The sequence below is a fragment of the Kogia breviceps genome, chromosome 18 (genome assembly GCF_026419965.1).
Source record: "Kogia breviceps isolate mKogBre1 chromosome 18, mKogBre1 haplotype 1, whole genome shotgun sequence".
NCBI lineage: Eukaryota > Metazoa > Chordata > Mammalia > Artiodactyla > Physeteridae > Kogia > Kogia breviceps.
In genome coordinates, this window is record NC_081327.1 from 12975424 (window position 1) to 12991680 (window position 16257).

The window sequence follows — 16257 nt, forward strand, 5'->3', positions numbered from 1 at the left end:
GAAAGTCAGCATTTGCTGAAAGAATGATTGAGCTCATTTGATTCTTTCAACAGCTCCAAAAGGTAGGTGTTAACAAATACCAAACTCCTCCTCACAGCCACGCAGACCCTGCATGGTCTGCCCCCAGCTTCCTCTCCCCGACTCAGTATCCTACAGTTTTGCTGGCCACCTTCCAGTTCCTTCCCAGAATGAAGCTCCTTCCCACCTCCAGAACTCTGCTGATGCTGTTTCCTCTATTGGGAATGCTCCCCCCATCCATTAAGGTCTACACATCCTTCAGGCCTCCCCCTCAAATGGCAGTCCTTATGAGAGACATCTCCTGACCTCTCGAAACATGTCAGGTCCCCCCGGATAGGCTGTCATGGCTCCTCCATCAGGGCACTTAGTGCAGATGTAATGACACAGCTGCTTCTATGAATTCTTACTGAGGTTCTGTTTCCTCCAACGAACCATGAGCTCCAGGAAGACAGAGGCCCCTCTGTACTTCCAGAGCCCTCTTAGAAAACCCAACACACAGTGGGTGCTTAATAAATACCACACTTGCCTGTTGTGGCCAAGATATGTACTGCTCACTGAATGCCCACATGCTCCCACATCCCAGCCCCTTGCAGTTAGTTAGGCAAGGCCACACGGCTAGTTCTGGGTGGGAGCAGAGGTGGACTGCGTCACTCTGGCCTTGGCATCTAAGTGCTGCGGTGTGACCCTCTAGTTCCCTTGTCCTGCCGTGGTGACCCTGCAGACTGTGTGTTCCAGTTGTGATGCTACAGGACAGGGGAACCCCCCCCCCGCCGCCTGCCCCCATCCTGGGTCCCTGAGGTTCAAGGCAAAGCCCCCAGCTGAGCTGACTTGGGTCATGAGTAAGAAAAATAGACATTTGCTGTGTTCATCCTCTAGGATTTCAGGGTTAATTTGCTTCTGCAGCAGAATCTTGCCTCTCACTGGCATTCTGTGTGAATGAATGAAGGCAGCTAAAGGCAGAGACAACTGTGATTACAGACTGGGAGGTGAGGAGCAAGGCAGTGGCCTTCAGCTGCCAGTACTGAACTCAGGATGAGAGGGGCAGACTGCATAACTACTCCCCGGGGAATCGCCACTTTCAATGCCTGATGAGGCAGATGAAAGGGCCCAGAGCCCCCACTCCCTTCAGACAGAGCCTGAGGCCTCAGGGCCCTCATCAAACACAGCTCCTTGGGGATCACAGCCAAGTCTCAGCCCCTGGGAATTGGGAGGAGGCTGCTCAGAAGCCAGCAACACCCTGGGAAAACCCTATTAGTTAGGGGAAGCTGAAACAGCAAGGCCGCATGAAGGGCCTGGGCTAATTCGGGCTGACAACCTTCCCTCGGAATCACCCACTGGGGCTCTGCCCTCCCAGCTCCATCCCAGAGAATAAATCACACTGTCAGGTCTAATTTGGGACTCGGCTGATGGGTTGAGCAGAGAGAGCATCCATGCGTTCTGGCCACAGAGGTCAAGGGCAGCCCACACGCTACAGGCCAATGCTGAAAGGCCTGGGGACTAACGGGAAAGGGGACTGGGAGACCCGAAGCTATGGGTTTCCAATACCCACCAAGGAAACTCCTCTCTTCTGCCGTAAAATTTCTGGCCCAGGCCTCAGCTGTACAAGCCCTGTTTCCAGAGCACAGTCCAGCTATATTCAGGCACCATGCTAGCTCAGGGCTTGGCACGAGGTAAACACTCATATTTGCTGAATAAATAATCCTAAGAGCAGCAGTGAATGCTTATTATTCTCTTCCAGGCTGGTGACTAGGCTGCCTAACTCCTGACATGCAGTAAAGGCTAATGAATCTAAGTGGTCACCATCACCATCTCATCTATTATGTGACTACTTCAGCCAGGCACTAAGTACTTGAGATTCACAGTCACGTTGTAATTCCCAAAACAACCTTAGGAGAAGACAGAAGCTCCCAGAGTTAGGCTCCGTACTTGGGGCTCGTCGGTGATCAAGCTAAGACTAGACCCCAGGCCAGCTGGACTCTGGAGCCTGTGCTCTCGGCCACTGTGTGAGCCCGTTGTGATTGATTTCGCGGCCTTCAAGAAGCTGGCCCTGAAGCCCCAAGCCAGTGTCAGGTGTCTCCTCAGAGTTCCCATGGCCCTGTGGCTTTCCCTCTTAGGACTCTCATGACTCTGGATTGTTTACCTACAGAGCTTTCCCCAAATACTCTCTAACCAAGAGGGTATCCCTGTAAACCTAGTGCTCAAGTGGGATATGTTTGCTGGATGGACGGATGGAAACCCAAGTCCAAACCCTTCATCTTGCAGAGAAAGGGGGTGGAGATTCAGCAAGGAGAGCTGCAGTGAAAGTTTCACTGAAGAAAGGGGAGGTGGAGAAGAGGGGGGAAATTGCTCCTTGACAAATCTCTGTTCTTCCGTCAAAGCCCAAAGCTGCTTCCAGGAGACCTCCCTGACCCCCAGGCTTGCCTGGGCACCTCCTGTGGGCTCTCATCAGCCCCTGGGGTTCCCCCATACAGCCCTGACCACCTGGGCTGTCACTGTCTGAGGGCCTGCTCCCTCCCTGGACGAGGAGCCCCCGAGTACAGGGCCCGCTCAGCCATGAGGCCATCTCACCCACACCACTACACTACAGGGATGGGCACCGAGGAGGCACACAGTAAATGTGTGTTGAATCAACCAGCAGAACCCCAAGAAAGGAAAGAAGGCTGGAAGCGTCGTTCTGGGAAGAAGAGTTAAAAGCACAGGTACTGTGAGTTTGGAAAAGGAGGCTGGGAGAAGACTCTGCCATCTGCAAGCCACAAAGGGCTGCCAGGAGGAAGATGTGTGGCTGGTGCCTTTCATCAGGACTGGACCAGAACCAGTGAGAGGCAGTTACACAGAATGGATGTGATTCATGAGGAAGCTTTTTAATGATCAAAACTTCCCTAAGGCAAAATATGCTGCCCTGTTCCTCCCTTCTTAGAAGAATTTAAACTGAGGTCAGATAGCTAGCAGTCTGGGACCGCAGGACCTCTTATGAAGTGACAAAGTGTAGTGGCCAAGAGCGAGGGCTCTGGAGACACTGCAAAGGTTCCCACCCTGGCTCCTCTGCTTGCTAAAGGGCGTCACCACTCTCTGCCTCAGTTTCCAAGTCATTACTATGGGGAGATCACAGCAGCGACATCATAGGGTGGGTGGAAGGACTGAATGAGATCATGCACGTAAAGTGCTTACAGCAGGGCTCAGTGTAGAGTCTGCACCCATTAATGTTCATTATTATTGTTTTTGTTCCCCTGTGGAGCCAGACACTGTTGGCTGGATAACCCAACTGACACTCTCAGTTCTCTTTTTCTCTGGCTTCCTCCTCAGGAGAGGTTGAAAAGCCAAACAACATTTCTCACCTTCCTTGAAATAGGGGGAGGCTATGTGACCCATTTCTGGCCAATGAGATGTAAGTGGAATCTTCTGGGGAGGGGGATTCTGGGATTGCTGAAGTGGTTCAGAACTGAAAGAAAACCACACTGCTTGGAGTTGACTCTCCCCCTTCCCTGTTCCGGTTGGAGCTACAAGCAGCAACCTTGCAACCGTGAGGGAAAGGCCAAGGGAATCAAGGAGGCCCCAGCCCGGACGTCCCTCAGCCTCTGAACTGACATCGGCAGCCAAGTACCTCTGGGTTTGTTGTTATGGGACAGAAATTGAGCCTCATTTGTTTAAGCTGCTGTGAGCTGGGTTTTCTGTTCTTGCTGCTGAAAGCATTCCTGGCTGATACACCCACCATGACACAAATGGCTAAGGGCACATGTCCATGGTCATCGTTTGCCAGCCTCAGTTCAGGTCCCCGGCTGAGAACCCCTGATCCAGAGGAGAAAGAGTGGAAGGTCAAGACAGGACAGCGTTTACCAAACTTCACTAGCTGTGTTTCACCCTTCCTTTTCCACTGCATCTATGTCCCAGCTGTACAACCACTTACTTAATAGTTCCTTTAAATCAACTCACTTTTAAACTTGAATATATATACATATATTTAAAACAAAATCTACATTCCTACCAAAATGAAAAACTGGTATCTTTTGTTCCAAAGGTAACTTAATGAATAAATACAATGAGGGAATTCCCTGGTGGTCCAGTGGCTAAGACTCCACGCTTCCAATGCAGGGGGCCTGGGTTCGATCCCTGGTTGGGGAACTAGATCGTGCATGCCGCAACTAAGACCTGGCACAGCCCAATAAATAAATATTTAAAATAAATAAATAGATAAATAAGTAAATAAATAAATACGATGAAAATGAACAAAAGATATTCATCCACATATCCCTGAAAGTTAGCTGATGTAGCATAATTTGGGTTCGATGGACAAGCAAGAATTCCTCATTTCTGTCTTCTATTGGGGAAAAAATACCAGCAGATCTGGCAAGACTTGGCATTCCCCCAGGGCAACAAATGGGCTAGAGCTCAGTAGGGGCTGCCCCTCAGAGAGGTAACACGTTTTCCTGTTTGCCACAATTCCTGAAACCCTGTTCAGAAGTGAGAGAATTCGTTTAGCTCTCCTGGCTGGCAGATGGAAGAATTAGGTCGGGGACCTGCCTTGTTCCTTCCCTTCAGGGCCTCCTCAGAGAGGCCTTCCTGGATCACCTGGTCTAAAATCACCCCCTTGGACTTCCCTGGTGGTCCACTGCTTAAGACTCTGTGCTCCCAACGCAGGGAGCATAGGTTCGATCCCTGGTTGGGGAACTAAGATCCCACATGCCGCATGGTGCGGCCAAAATAAATAAATAAATAAAAATAAAAATAAAATAAAATAATCGTTGCTCCCAGTCAGTCCTCTTTTCTGCTTTACGGATCCCTGTAGTACTTATCCCCACATTTACTCGCTTGTCTGCTTATTGTTTTATCCTCCAGTAGGATGTCAGTTCCTGTAGGGAAAGGATTTTGTTTTGTTCATTCCTGAATCCCCAGTGCCTGGACCATAACAGTAGGCCTCAAGGGCCTATTTGTTGAGTGAAGGAAAGAAATGAATGAAGGAACAAATACAACCCTGTCTCCTGCTTTCTAGTCCCCAAGGTGCTCGTTACCATGTAGGAATGATGCCGGTCCTCCTGCGGTTTAAGAGGCAATACTAGGAACTCACTCAGAAACTGGAACCTTTTACCGCATTAAAAAGGGACGAGCTAGATTAAATGAGTATCTATGACGCCATACAGATATATGTTAATAACCGAATAACTGAAATAAATGAGGGAGAAGGGACAGGTCTCCCTTAACAGAACTAATTATGTGGACAATTCATAAATGTAGAAGAAATGAGGGACGTACCAAAAATCACCAGTAGGGAAATACCACAATGATAACTGTTGCAAGCGAGATTCACCCTACCAATGCATGCCAAAATGAGCAGGTGCAAGTTCAAGGAGAAACAAGTGTAGTCTCAAAGCACCTCCCCCAAGATAACTATCAATTGCAAAGGGAAAAAACAGTGGACAGTGGAGAAACCCAGCAGACAGCACCTTGATGAAGTGACCCAGGTTAACGTCACCAGTGATGAGACACGTGGACCCACTGGTGCCATGCACCAAGGCGGGCACCTCACCTCTGCGAAATAATGTATAAGCTCAACCCTGTCATGAGGAAACATCAGACAAAGCCAAACTGAGACAATCTACAAAATAACAGGACAGCTCTCTTCCAGAGTGTCATGGTCATAAAAGACAAGGAAAGACTGAGGAACCGATGCAGATTGGAGGAGGATTAAAGAGACATGACAACTAAATGCAGTAAGGATCCTGGATAGGGTCTTGGAAAAGAGAAAGGACATCAGTAGAAAAACTAGTGAAATATGACTGAAGTCTGTAACTTAGTTCATAGTACTAGACCAGTGTTCATTTCCCAGTTTTAATAGTTGTGCTACAGTTGTATAAGATGGTAGCATTTGGGGATGCTGGGTGAAGGGTAGATAAGGTGAACTCTCTGTACTATTTTTGTCACTTTTTGTAAGTCTAAAATTCCTTTAAAATAAATAAGTTAATACAGAATTGTATGGCCATCATCAAAAAGTCTACAAACAATAAATGCTGGAGAGGGTGTGGAGAAAAGGGAACCCTCTTGCACTGCTGGTGGGAATGTAAGTTGATACAGCCACTATGGAGAATAGTACGGAGGTTCCTTAAGAAACTAAAAATAGAACTACCATACGACCCAGCAATCCCGCTACTGGTCATATACCCTGAGAAAACCATAATTCAAAAAGAGTCATGTAGGGCTTCCCTGGTGGTGCAGTGGTTGAGAGTCCACCTGCCGATGCAGGGGACACGGGTTCATGTCCCGGTCCGGGAAGATCCCACATGCCGCGGAGCGGCTAGACCCGTGAGCCATGGCCACTGAGCCTGCGTGTCCGGAGCCTGTGCTCCGCAATGGGAGAGGTCACGGCGGTGAGAGGCCCGCGTACCGCAAAAAAAGGAAAAAACAAAAACAAAAACAGAAGAGTCATGTACCACAATGTTCACTGCAGCTCTATTTACAATAGCCAGGACACGGAAGCAACCTAAGTGTCCATCGACAGATGAATGGATAAAGAAGATGTGGCACATATATACAATGGAATATTACTCAGCCATAAAAAGAAATGAAATTGAGTTATTTGTAGTGAGGTAGATGGACCTAGAGACTGTCATACAGAGTGAAATAAGTCAGAAAGAGAAAAACAAATACCGTATGCTAACACATATATATGGAATCTTAAAAAAGAAAAAAAGGTTCCGATGAACCTAGGGGCAGGACAGTAATAAAGATGCAGACGTAGAGAATGGACTTGAGGACACGGGGAGGGGGAAGGGTAAGCTGGGACGAAGTGAGAGAGTGGCATGGACATATACACTACAAACGTAGGGTGGATAGCTAGTGGGAAGCAGCCGCATGGCACAGGGAGATCAGCTCGGTGCTTTGTGACCACCTAGAGGGGTGGGATAGGGAGGGTGGGAGGGAGATGCAAGAGGGAGGAGATATGGGGATATATGTATATGTATAGTTGACTCACTTTGTTATAAAGCAGAAACTAAGACATCATTGTAAAGCAATTATACTCCAATAAAGATGTTTAAAAAAAACCAGAATTGTGCCAAGAAACATCCCTTAATGGAAATCTGGCCCCAAGTGACTGTCCCGCAAACAAGCTCCAGGTACCCGGGCAGAGCCTTAGGCCAGGATGAAGGAATATGAAGAGACCCAAGAAACAGCCAAGGGAGAAGATACTGTCTAGATTTTTTTTTTTTAACTTTTTTTTTTTGGCCACGCCACACGGCTTACGGGATCTTAGTTCCCCGACCAGGGATCGAACCCGGGCCCTCGGCAGTGAGAGTGCAGAGTCCTAAACACTGGACCGCCGGGGAAGTCCCCCTGTCTAGATGCACTCAGTTCCCAAACTCGACTGACTGGTCCCTGCAGCTCAGCCAACACCACTATCTGCGTCCAGAGTCTGGATGCCAGAATCTTCTGTTCTCCCACTTTCCACGCTATTGGGGTCTCTTGGTGATTCAAGGATCAGACAGCGCCCCCTCTCCCAAGCCCCTTGTGGCATCCTGCCAACAAAGGTTGACATCCTCGTTTAGGAATGCCCCACTACCACCTGGACTGCCCCACCCTGAGGCCCCCCCTCCTTTACTTGGTCTGGGCCAAAGAAACCAAAGAGGGCGCTCACTAGCAAAAAACCCAGAAACCTAATTAAAACACATTCAAAATCTTTATATTACAGGTAAGTACTTACCATGTGTACAAATTTTAATTTCGTGTAACTACATACACTATACTTTTAGCCTATAGATAAACAGTACATCCACACATGGGGCGATGGGGCCATTCTGTATCTTAACTGTGGTGGCAGTCAACAATGGCATGCATTTGCCTAAACTCAAAGAACCATACACCAAAAAGAGCATTTCACTCTGTGTAAATTTTAAAATGGAAATTGAAAAGTTAAAAAAAATAAAAAGACTGTGACACACTCATGGATGATATGAACAAAGATCTTCAAGACACACCACCACTGGGGACAGTGGGAAACATGCTGCAGAAGCGCCATCTAGCACGGCTTCTTTTTTCTCCGTGTAAGAAATTAAAATAATGAGGGTGTATTTGGATAAGGAGGAATGTTCGTGAGCAGGAGGAGAGGTCCAGCCAGACATCCACCCAACTACTGACTGCAAGGACCTCGGAGGGAAGATGTCACACTGTGGGTGTTGGGAGGGGCAGGGAAGGAGTCACACATCTTTCCCTTGGTACTCTTTCAAATAAAAATTCTTTTTAAATAATAAAGAGGCTTACATGTATGAGCCATAAAACTTAAGCAAATGAAAGTCACACAAATCTCAGTACTCAACCTTAGTACGTTCTGGACACTAGTGCTCCTTGAGGGTCCCGGGAGAGCCAAGGTCAAATACTGTGCATCTACGGAGAGAAAAAAACATGAGGTTACATCTTCGGCCGGCATGAGCCTCCCTGCTGTAGTATCCACCTGTCATTCACAAAGTCACTCCGCCAACAAATATTTATTGAACGCCTGCTGTGTGCCAGGCACCGAGGGTACACCAGTGACCAAGACAAAGTCGCTCTCCTCGGGGAGCAGACACTCCGGCAGGGGAGGGAGACACTGAACAAACACAATCCTCAGCCAGGGAGCGGTGGCGGCTTGATGGAGACTAAGTAGGCCGAGGAGAGCAAGGGGCTGCTGCTTCACAGAGAGGTCAGAGGAGGCCTGAGGGCAGAGACCTGAATACGGGAGACCACGAATTGGGTGACTATCTGGGAAAGAGCTTTCCAGGCACAGGGATGGCCACTGCGCAGGACCTGAGGTGGGGGGTGGGGTGGGGGTGGGAGGGATAGAGAGAGAGAGAGAGAGAGAGAGGGAGAGAGTGTCTGGCGGCGGGGTGGGGGGGGGTGGCGGGGGTGGCGGTGTTCAGGAGCAGCAAGAGGTCCGTGTGCCTGGCGCAGGGTGAGTGCGGGACATGCGGGCAGGGAGGTGACGGGGCAGATGGAAGCCCATTATAAAGACATTTCCTTCAGACAACTGTGAACAGAGGAGTGGCAGAGAAAAAGCCCTGGCTTGTAACTTTGTATTATTAATTTATGTTTTTGAATATTAAGTATGGTTGTGCATATTTGAGTGGGTATCTCATGGATGAATGAATGTCTCCAGGCCAAGAAGCCACTGTTTGCATGGCTCACCATCACATTTTGGTTTAGGCCAGGCACTTAACTAAGCCAGGGAAATGAGATCTGAGAGGACAACCTAGAACCTTCCTGTACGCTAAACAATGACTCTCACTCCCTATGTGCCAGGCTCCATCCTAGAAGAATGTGCCGACTCATTTCACTCCCCCAGTAACCCTAGAGGCTGCCCAGCCAGTCAAAAGTACACTATAGGTGGGAGGAACCCAGGCAGCCTGGCTCCAGAGCCCGCTCCCGACCACTTGGCCAGGCCACACGGTCATGGCGGTCAATGAAGACAGGGCTAACTGCAGGCCGGCAAGGCCTCTCCCCATCCTTCCCCAATGCTGCCATGTCCACACACCATCCACATGCCAAGGCCGACCTCAAATGCCAGCCAGCTTCTACAGGGGGCCTCAGAGGAAGGAAACCTAGCAAGCAGCTGGCCTACTTTCCAGAGTCCAGCAATCACGAGAGCGTCAATAATCTTGCCCTTAGGGGTTCTGGAGAAGCCAAAAGGGGTTCTTAGTTCTTTACCTCTCTCAGGCCAGGGACCCCTGTTGGCAGCCAGGTGAAGAAGGGTTTGGGCTCCTTCTCAGAATCATGTGTTCAAATGTACAAAATACAATACACAAGATTACAAGGGAAATCGATTATATTCAGATATCAAAATATCTGTAAAATAAAACCTAACCTGAATACAGTAATATTTGTGCTTCTTTGTGAATGCTTTAAATTAGGAGATCTTAGTGGTGGGTCCAATAACTGTACTAATTTAGAAAGAGATGAGTGTAAACGGTACCTTGTAATAGCTACAACAACTGAAATGTGACATGGAAAACGTTTTGATCTCTAGCAGCGACAAAGTCACAGGCGTTGCTGATACAACGTGGTTTGTGGCCCTTGTTCAGAAGGAATGGAAATGCTAAATTTCAGTTAGGTGGTAGAGAAAATAAAGATGTAATTTTTTTCCCAGCCAACTTCACAATCCTCTAAATTCCATCCAAGGACCCTTCAAGGGTCCATGGACCTGAGATTAAGAACCCCTACACCAGCCCTGAGACAGGGTAAAGGTGGAGCGTGTGCCCAGGGAAGGTAACAACTAGGGGTGTGTGGCAGATTCAGATCCTCGTGAGTTTCGTATGGGAAGGGGTCCTGAGCATTGATGGTTTTGGTTCATCCTGCATTCATTTCCCTTTCCAGGTCGGCCCTCAGAACCTCATCTTTCTCACTCAGCCCATGGAATTCCTGTGGGAATGACCCAATCCACGGGTTGGTAGGGAAGGGAGGTGTCACAAAACCCAGGCCTGGCCAATAAAGCCACCGCTTCTCCTCTTCCCGGCCCCTGGCCTCAGACATGGCTCAGGGTGGCCCTGGAACCAAAGCCAGGCTGATTAGGTCCACTAAACAGTCTCAGGACATGTGCTTGGATTACAGGGAAATCTCTGGGGCTGCTAAGTTGGTTGGATATATATGTAGAGCTGCCTCAGAGCCTATCTGACCATAAAACCAACAGAGGACTGCAGCCAGGAGATGGAAGGAAACAGGGTCCTGGCAACCCTGAAGCCATTACACATAGAATGTTCCAGGCTATGAGTTCAAACATTTCCTTTTATACTTACGCAAGCTGACCTGAATTTCTATTTGTTCATGCAACTGAATGACTCTCAACTAACACAGAAGGGAAGAAGTGAGTACGGTTCTTGACAATTCCCACAGCTTACTACCAAGCCACTTAGGAAAGCATAAAATAAAATTAGAAACAGTTACTGTAACATAGAATCAGCAAATACAGAAAAACACACACTCTTTGAAAGATCAGAAACAGCATCTTGGGTAGCTGCAATCCCTAAAGCTGGTCTATGAAACATTAACAATTTTGATTTTCAAGATGCTTGGCAGACCAGGAGGGAACCAGAAGCACCCAGAACATTTTCCTTTATCACCAGACTTCCCATTAAAAAAATTCCTGGGATGATCAGGAAGCCCCTGCAATAAAGCTCCTGTAAAATTGTAATCACTGCCTTTCAAATTGCATCAGAAATTGCTTTTCTGCCACTCATTTTCCCCCCTTTCTTTCTCTAGAGTGATGTTCATGGCTCTTTAAAGGCACATCAGCAGTGACGTGCAGTGTGGCCACGTCCCTCTGAGCTGAGAATCTACTTCCTGTCAAGTGGAGGAAACTGTGATGTCCATCAGTTTGAGGTCCCTGATACACAGGAGGGGCTGCAGCAGATGCTGAAGGGTTGTGGAAATGGCAGCAAATGCAGGCTACAGCGCCAGGAATTCAGCCAGGACCCCAGACATCCCAGAGCACCCCTCTTACACCACCTGGGAAGGGAAGATGCCCTTGGAATTGCCTCAGCAACTCCAGCACCTACCAGAGCAACAGCCCTGGATCATCTGTCACATAAGTCACAGTCACAGGGCTGCACACCTTGCTCCCCAGGGTGTATACCAAGAAGTAGAAGCCAAGATGAGAGAACCTGGGAGTGAGACCGTGTCCGGGCCTGACTCCTACACTGATGGTTCCTCCCCTCAGCCACAGTGATTGGCTCTGGGAGAGACACATGATCCAAGCAAGGCCAATCAGAGTTGGCCCTGGAAATTTTGCTGGATTACTGGGGGAAAGAAATGGGTGTAAGGCAGGGGCTGTTGAAGGCTTCTTTGCCACCTGAGGGAGGGGATGGACACCTAAGAATAAAGTCAAAGGTGAAAGAGGCAGAAACCATGTGGTGAAGGGTGTATTCCTGACAAGAATACCTGAGTGCAGACACCAGTCAGGCTAGCTCTGAGATTTCAGGTCCCAGAGCCATTAACTTCCCTTTGCAGTTTAAGACAGCTTGAGTTGGGGAGATTCTGTCATTTACAACAGAAATAACTGACTGATAGAACTGGAAGGGACCTCAGAAATCAATACAGCGCTCCTTCAGGTTCCAGTGAATGCAATCCTTCTGAGGAGCTGACAAAACAAAACTATGTCATGTCTCTCCAGGAAACACACACACACACACACACACACACACACACACACACACACACACACACACACAACTATTTCAAGGATGTCAAAGATCTCTGAAGCCTCTGTTCATAGGAACTGGGTGAAGAACTCTTCAATCTAGTCTGATCTGCCCACTTGATAGATAAGAAAACTGAGGTTCAAAATGCTGAGATGACTTGCTTGGGGCCCAGGGCCAGCTGGAGGCAGAGTCAGGCCTCCCTAGAGTCCCAGGAGGTTTCACCTTGAACTCCCCTGAGTATGGTCCTTGGGGAGACAGCGGAGGGTAAGGGGGGGCAGTGGGCGAGGCTCCAGGCCTCTGCACCCCCATTCACCTACAGCAGCTCCACTTTTTTCTGTTTTTAAAAATGGGCTTTCAGGGAAGTGTCTTACAAAAGTTCCATTACTCCACAACCAACTTCCTGAAAACCAATCGCTTATATCACATTTCAAAGTATTTACATGTTAATGACCTTGGTTTCCAGCCTCTCTGAAATCCTGTGAAGCCCGCATTATTGCATGCCATGGCTCTGGGCGAGGTGCTTCTGTAGGGCCAGCAAGCCAGGGCGCTGCTCTCCTGACCCCAAGGCGGCCTCAGCCTGTGCACCTGGGCCTTCCTGTTCCTGCACTTCTTCCCTCGTATTTCATCTCAACTCATATGGAAAAGATCATCCATTCGCACCTCACCACGAAGACCAAGGAAGGAAGAAGGGGTGGCTAATCTGACTGGTCAGAGCCTGCGACTGTTGCTGGCACCCACTTTTCCAGTGCACAGAATTAACAGCCCCAAAGACTGGCACCAGGGCTACTAGCTCTCTTCTCTCCCTGCGCTCAGAGACGGCAGCTTTCTCTTCTGCTTTCTGTCTCGGAACAGGACACACACCCTGAGCACCCAATCTCTAAGAGGGCCTCGCCACATGCACCCCTCCTGACCAAGCGGTGATGGGGGCGGCCAGGTGTATAAGTGGCTGATCTAGGCATTTAGACTTGAGCTGAAGGAGAACCAAGCCCACAGGGGCCTTCTGCTACAAGTTGCAATCTCCTTTTTAGACTTTACCAGAGCTTCACATTGCGGCATCAGGGACCTACTCACCTACTAATAAAGTGGTTCAGTCGTCCTTCATTTAGAGAAGATTCCCATTATACCCATCCCCATCCTGTCTTTGAAATAGTGACTTAGGAAAATCTCCATTCATTTAACTGCATCTACCCACCTGCCAACAAAGAAAAGTTACTTTGCGAAGAAAGGACTTTGCCTTGGGAAAATCTAAGCCCTCAATCACTATCCTGTATGACAGCTGCTGGGGTCATCTTGTAATTAATCATGTTTTCTCTTATGACCTATATTCTATTAATAACATACACTAACGATTCAGCACTGGTTCTTTCACTGATTGATTCAGTCCACAAATGTGACTAAGGCTGTATTGCTGACTACGAGGGTCTTACATTCTCATCTTCTGTCCTCTCCCCAGGCCCTCCCCTCCCACAAGGGAAGTGTCACGGTATTGGGCTCTGAACACGGGGCTTTGAGGACTTCACTGTGCCGGGGGGTCTAATGGCTGCCCTGCCTCCAGCCCAGCCCAAGTAACTCTGAGGTACAGTGGCACACGACAGACCCCTGCAGAGAAACTGCTCAGGAAAAGCATCAATGCATGACCATCTCATGCACAGCAGATTGGCCAAAACATCAGAGTCTGACACCGCCAAACGTACTGAAGTTATGGAATAAGGAGAAGTCACTGCAGGTGGGAGTGTACACTGGAACAGACATTTTCATAACAGTTTGGCAATTTCTTGTAAAGAGAAAGAGATGGTGACCTCAGTGACATGCTTCGCCTTCCCAGCTGACTGGGGTCTGGGATTCCGTGCCAAGTTCCCAGACCCACGTGGCCTTGCAAATTCTCATTCTGGCTTGAAGCATGAGGTTTTTGCTTTGATTTTGCTACATGCCAGGCACTGTTTTCAAGTTAACTATCAACTCATTTAACCATCATAACAACCCTGTGTAGTCGGGTCTACCAGCATTCCCCACTTTTAACAGACCAGAAAACTGCTGCAGAGTGGGGCAGCCTACCCAAGATCACACAGCCAAGTAGGTGGCACAGCCAGGAAGGATTCGAACTCAGTGTGTCTGGCTCCAGAACTACCAACAATGCCACTTCCCAAACACAGCGTTAAGAGGAAAGGCTCAGCCTTGAACCCAATCTCATTCTACATTCAGACATTGTTTTCAGATGGATCCAAGACCTAAATGCAAAAGGAAAATACGAGTGTGTATCTAGATAATGCAGAAGCATATCTTCACACTGGGGTAAGCGCAGGTTTCTCACTCAGGGAATCTGGGAAAGTGTTTGTTCTCTTCACAAAGAAGGTCAGACTCATCCACACAGTCCTCTGCCTCTTCGCCAGTCTGCCTTTTTCCAGCTTGCAATGTAGACATGACACCAGGATTTGAGAGGGTCCCTCTTGTCCCCAGAACACTACTCAGAATAGAAGGGCTGAACTCTCAGGGTCCCCCGGCCCACTGGGGAAGGTGGGTGCAGCAGCCGTCTTGTGGCCATGAGGGGGCAAGAGAGTCACAGCAGCGCTGGCATTCACTCTGCCAAGCCGCTGAGCCACACTATCTCCCTCCAGATGTTATAAGACATAAACAACCTCCAATGTGTTAAAGTGACAATGCCACCTGTGTAGTCTGACACTTGCAGCCAATTGCACTCCCACCCGAAACACCTGCTACATCCAGACTCCAGCAGCCACATGCTGTGCCATCACCCCAGAGAGTCTGCAAACAGCCACTAACCGGGGCCTGAAGGTGTCTCCAAAAGACTCAGCTCAGAGGTCAACTTTGGGAATCAAACATTTTCACCAAGCATGGCTGATCAGAGGCATCCAGAAGGATGACTTGGTGCCTGAATTAATTCTCAGAGGACCTGAATTGGAGACAGCCTTCTTTCTCCGCACAGACCTCTAAGAGCAGTCAGGTAGACCATGATTTTAAAGGCCCAGCCCAGCCCACTGGCACAACTGTTTTGCGGTCTGCTAGTCGCAGGCTCAGGGGCCGGGGAAATCCTGCATAGCTTGTGGATCCTTTTTCCTCCTGTCACCAGGAATTTGCTGGATGTGCAAAGAGTTAAGCCCCTTCCTACACTCCTATAAAACCAGTCTGTCAATGTGGCTTCAACTGCCGAGTGCTTTTCCACAAAGCACTCTCTAGACCTCAGCTCATCAGATGGGAGACAGAATGCTGGTCAATCTACCAAAATAGGCCAGGCTTTATTTTTAATCCTCTTATTCATTATATATATTGAAAGGGAAGAATGAACAAAAACAACATTATTAACAGCGAGAATGTCTAGGATTACTTAACCTCTCTGTGCCTCAGTTTCCTCATCTGTAAAATGGAGATGAGGATGAAGTAAATGACTCCATGAAAAATGTTTAGAGCAGGACTTATCATGTAGTAAGGGTTCAATAAAGGTGAGCTACCATCATTCTTATTGCTGGTGACATGGTCAGTTTTTTCAACTGAAGGCCCTTGAGGGGCTTCAAAATCTCACCCTCTGGTCAACCAGACAGAAAAAGGCACTGCTCTGATTCTGGCCACTTAGGGAAGGAGGAGGCTTGAAGGCCCAGGCCAATGGGCAGAAGCTGGCTGCCATGGCCCAGGGCACCAGGGGCAGGAAACAGACCTACTGGTGCTAGCTGCCCAGCCAGTAGCCGTTCTCCCCCTTCTTCTCGGGATGCTCAGCTAAGACTACATCTCCCAAACTCCCCTGCAGCTAGGGATGGTCAACAAGAGGTAGGCAGACATTGTTGTGGGACTTCAAGGAAAATTCCTCACCAAGAACAAAGAGCTGAACTACGCTTTAGTGCCCATTCCCTATCCCGATTCCCACCTGGACTACAGACTCACTGGCTGGACTCCGGCAGTCACAGTGGACCATGAAGCCACCTTATGGATGAAAGCTTTGTGCTAGCAATGGTTAACCAGAAAGACAGAAGGATCTTGCTTTACCTGAGGACTGTGGAGCTGCCAGCCCAGCCCCAGACTGCAGATCTCAGGATATTTTACTCACAAGAGAAACCACCCTCCATTGAGTTTACAC

At 48.6% G+C, this 16257-nt stretch overlaps 1 protein-coding gene across 3 annotated transcripts in view; it reads right to left on the reverse strand.

Moving 5' to 3' along the window:
- SIPA1L3 (signal induced proliferation associated 1 like 3) overlaps positions 1–16257 on the reverse strand; it is a 236836-nt gene that overhangs the window by 135008 nt on the left and 85571 nt on the right. For 2 of the 3 annotated variants that reach the window (XM_059044984.2, XM_059044986.2), the window contains exon 2: positions 8322–8388. The exons of the other annotated variant lie outside the window; for it this stretch is intronic. The gene's annotated coding sequence lies outside the window, so the exon portion shown is untranslated. The remainder of the gene's footprint in view (positions 1–8321; positions 8389–16257) is intronic. 3 annotated transcript variants of the gene reach the window in all.